This window comes from Rattus norvegicus, chromosome 10 (assembly GCF_036323735.1).
Source record: "Rattus norvegicus strain BN/NHsdMcwi chromosome 10, GRCr8, whole genome shotgun sequence".
NCBI classification, from domain to species: Eukaryota; Metazoa; Chordata; class Mammalia; order Rodentia; family Muridae; genus Rattus; species Rattus norvegicus.
In genome coordinates, this window is record NC_086028.1 from 20,723,938 (window position 1) to 20,728,565 (window position 4,628).

A 4,628-nucleotide genomic window follows, 5' to 3' on the forward strand; every position below is an offset into this window, starting at 1 on the left:
GGTTCCACAAAGGCCATCCTTTCATTCCCTGGGTCGAGATTAAGTATTTACACACAAGTAGTCATTCCATCTACAGACACGCCCACTGGCCATTTTATACCCATTTTACAGATGAGGAAACTGAGATGCAGTAAGACAAAATTACCATTACAAAGTTTCACAGTGCATAAGGGATTGCCTGTTGAGGCCTGGTTCTTAAACCTCCTTGCTCTGCTGTAACTTAGAGGAAGCCTTGACACACTTGAGGATGAAGCAGTCTGGGTCCCGGAAGAGAGTCAACTGTAATTAGAGCTGCCTGTGATCAAACGTGATGTTAGCAGGTACTGGCTGGCTCCCAGGCCGGACTCCCTTCAATAACAACCTTCTAAAGTGAAGTGACTCACTCTGACGATGAGAGGTGTTAGCCTGCTTTTGTTGTTACTAATCAATGGGTTCTAGGAGTTTTTACAAGGATGAGAGTTTCCAGGTTGCATGGGAGAGACTTGGGCTGAACCTGTCCTATTTAACAATTTGTGAACTTCTACTCGAGGCTTGATCCCATTCAAGGTGTGGAGAAGGCAAGCCAAGTTAAGTTACAATCCCAACCTAGTACTGAAGGCTGACAGACAAGCAAGCATGTTCCTATCAGCAGTGAGAAGAGTAAGATTTGTGTTTGGGGCAAAGGGTGTCACATTAGATAGCAAGGTCGAGAACGGAGGAGGAATGGCTCTGGGCTGGGTTTTTTAAGTAGAAGCAAGTGTCCAGAAGACATGGGAAAAGACAGAAGTATGCACTCGTGTTTTGGAAGTGAGTCTTGCCTCAGTGAACCATTTGCTAAAGCAGAGGCGAGCCAAACAGCTCTGTCTGCCCACAGACGTCACCTCATGACTGGTTTTAGAGCCTTAGCTAAGAGGCTTGGTTTTTCTGTTGAAAACAATGTAGCAGGGTGAGATAAGGACCTGTGTCCTGGAAAGAATAATCTCACTTGGTCTTGGGAAAGTTCTGTAGAGTTAGGGAGGCTCAGACAGCAGGAAAGACCTTGAGGAGTGTTGACCATGAAAGATGTGCTGGCTGGAGCTATGGTAAAAGAATGAGGCTGACCAAGCCAGGAGAGAGGTATGGATAGCAGCAAGAGGACCTGTGAGGATCGGGAAGAGTCCAGATTGACTCCTGACCTGTCTTAACGGCCAAAGGGAGTGGTGGCTGGAAGCACTAGAGAGAAAGGGCTTTAGCAGAACTGAGTAGGCCAGAGGGTGTTTGCGACAGGACTTACTGACACTGAAGAGTCAGGAGGTAGGAAACAGCAGCAGGGGAGACCTGGAAAGAGATTCTTCCTTGTCACATAAGGAAGTATCCAGAAGGACTCATACCTGGGAGTGTCATCAGACTGGAGTCCTGTGTGATGTCAGAGCAAGTTGACTTCCACAACAAAACACAGATGGCATATCCAACTTGAGGGACGCAGAGGCTCTGGGCTTCAACAAGGCCGAGGGGAGACCTGGATTTCACACTTCATCTCTACCCCCCACCATCTATCCCAAAGTTCAAGCCCAAAGCCTAAGCCTACACTTCATGTCTCCCTCCCTCCCTCGACCCATCTTCCTCATCTAGCTAGCTATCTACGGGAGCCATTGAGCATCAGTATAGGCCGGATCACTCCTAACCCTCCAAAGAGTCTGAGGCAAGGCTGTGTGGAGATCTGCACGTTACTTGCCTGTCTTTTGTGGAATGTAAGCTGCAGGAGGGTGGGCCTTCGCCCTGTGCGTGCCCTATCCCTACCCTCTAGAATAGTACCTGAGGCACCTTAGGGACTCAGTAGCATTCACTAAATGACGTACTTGAACAGCACTCCCTTACCATCTAAGGGGCTGCCACCAATTCAGGACCCTACATGACTGGCTGTGCTTCTAGGGCCCCAGCGGCCAGTGCAGGGGCACCCTGACAGGAATAATCTTTCCTTAACCAGACACTGCTCTTCTCCAGTCCCACATTCTTCACAAAGCGGGAATGTCATGCCTGCTTGAAACCTGTTAGTGGCCTTCGAGGCCCTGCATGCTCAGCTGTCTGACTTCACCTGTCATCATCTGGTCCCTTAGCCTGCACTGGTTCTTCTATGGATCAAACCAAACCTACTTCTAGTAGCAGGCGCATACTTCCCCAGCAAAAGTCATGGGTCCCCCCATTTATTACGGTTCATTCTTTTTTGTTGATTTGGTAACTTCTCTCTCTCTCTCTCTCTCTCTCTCTCTCTCTCTCTCTCTTTCTTACTTTTCCTAGCGTGGCATATGGTTAAAGTTTGATTCATATTCATCATTAGAAATTTTTGTCTTTTTGCTATCATGGTGGTGGTGATGATGAGGGAGCTGGGGTTATCATGGTGGTTAAGAGCACTGGATGCTCTTCCAGGGGACCCAGGTTGAATTTCCAACACCCACCCACATGGTGGCTCAGAAACACCTGCAACTCTAGTTCCAGGGGACTTAACTTTCCTTTTCTGGCCTCTGTGGGCGCCAGGCTCTGGACTGGTACACAGACATACATACAGACAAGACACCCATAATAAATTACACATACAAAAATAAATTAATGAAAAAGAACGACACTTGCGGGTGCTGGTTCTACAAATACTAAAGACACTACAATGTTGATTTGAGTTTATGCCTGCAGAGGCTGACTGCAGTGTGTTGTTGACCTTGTCAGTTTGATTTAGGCCACCTTGAGGAGTGCGTGTGTGTGTGTGTGTGTGTGTGTGTGTGTGTGTGTGTGTATGAGTGTGTTATATATATGTATGTTGTGTATGTGTGTGTGTGTTTTGTATGTGTTTGTGTGTGTTCTGGATATGGTGTGTGTGTGTTGTGTTTGTATGTGTGTTCTGGATATGGTGTGTGTGTGTTGTGTTTGTATGTGTGTTCTGGATATGGTGTGTGTGTGTTGTGTGTTGTGTGTGTATGCTGTGTGTATGTGTGTGTTGTATATATGTATGTTGTATATGTGTGTTGTGTGTGTGTTGTGTTTGTGTGTGTGTTCTGGATATGGTGTGTATGTGTGTGTGGTGTATGTGTGTGTGTTGTGTGTTGTGTGTGTATGCTGTGTGTATGCGTGTGTTATATATATGTATGTTGTGTATGTGTGTGTGTGTTTTGTATGTGTTTGTGTGTGTTCTGGATATGGTGTGTGTGTGTAGAGTGTGTGTGTGTGTGTGCTGTGTGTATGCATGTGTTAGATATATGTATGTTGTGTATGTGTGTTGTGTGTATGTGTGTTGTGTTTGTGTGTGTGGTCTGGATATGGGGTGTGTGTGTGTGGTATATGTGTGTGTGTTGTGTGTTGTGTGTGTATGCTGTGTGTATGCATGTGTTGTATATATGTATGTTGTGTATGTGTGTGTGTTTTGTATGTGTTTGTGTGTGTGTTCTGGATATGGTGTGTGTGTGTGGTATATGTGTGTGTGTTGTGTGTGGTGTGTGTATGCTGTGTGTATGTGTGTGTTGTATATATGTATATTATGTATTGTGTTGTGTGTGTGTTTTGTATGTGTTTGTGTGTGTGTTCTGGATATGGTGTGTGTATGTGTGCATGTACAACTTCATAGTCATCAATAAGTTCACTCCTCTGCCTGTCTCTGTGGATATCCACTCAGCAGAAGCAAAATGAGGATGTGTCAGACATCCTCTCTCCCTTTGCAAGATGGGCTAGATTTATGTTTCCTAGACAAGAAATACTGGACAGGAAAACAATCTCTTGGTCCATTTAGGTGCTCTTCCCACCTCCCACACTCAATCTGCTGGGAATAGTTTCAAGGCCATGCTAGAAAAGAGAACATACAATTAATCAGGCACCACTGTGGGGAGGGATTTGGGCAGGGCGCCAATGAGGGCTAGAGAAGGACAGAGAAACGACAGCCAGCATGCCATGTCAGTTCCAATTGCACTAGTGAGGTTTTCTTTTGTTTTTGCGATTATAATACAATTACATCATTTCCCCCTTCTCTTTCCTCTCTCTGAACTCTCATATATACCCCTCCTTGCCCTCTTCCAAATTCATGGCCTCTTTTTTCATGAACTGTTACATGGATACACGTATATACATATATGCTCCTAGTAAAACCTGCTCAGTCTGTGTAATGTCACTTGTCTGTATGTTTTCGGGGCTGACCATTTGGTATTAGAGAACCGATTGGCTTGCTTTCCCTGGGGAAGACTATTTCTCCTTCTCTCTGCATTCCTTAGTTGCAATTCTTTGTAGAAGTTTGAGACCTTGTGATCTTTTCCTTGTATCCAGTTTGACATGTCTATTGTCCTTGTTCAGGTCATGTTAAGGAGTCATATTGGTGAGATTTTTATGGGTGTAGCTATTGACAGTCCTAGGAGCACTAGTAAAACCTTTTTTTTTTTCAGTTTTGATTTGGGTTTTTCAAGGCAGGTTTCTCTGTGGAGCCCTGACTGTCCAGGAACTAGCAGACCAGGTCGGCCTCAAATGCACAGAAATCCACCTGCCTCTATCTCCCCAGTGCCACTACCACCAGGCTGCACTAGTGAATTTTAAAGAAAACCCTGACTGAATACTTCTCTGGCCGATTCTGAAAAAGCAAACATGCAGCCAGAGTATGGAAGTGCACACCATTAATCCCAGCACTCATGAGGCTCGGT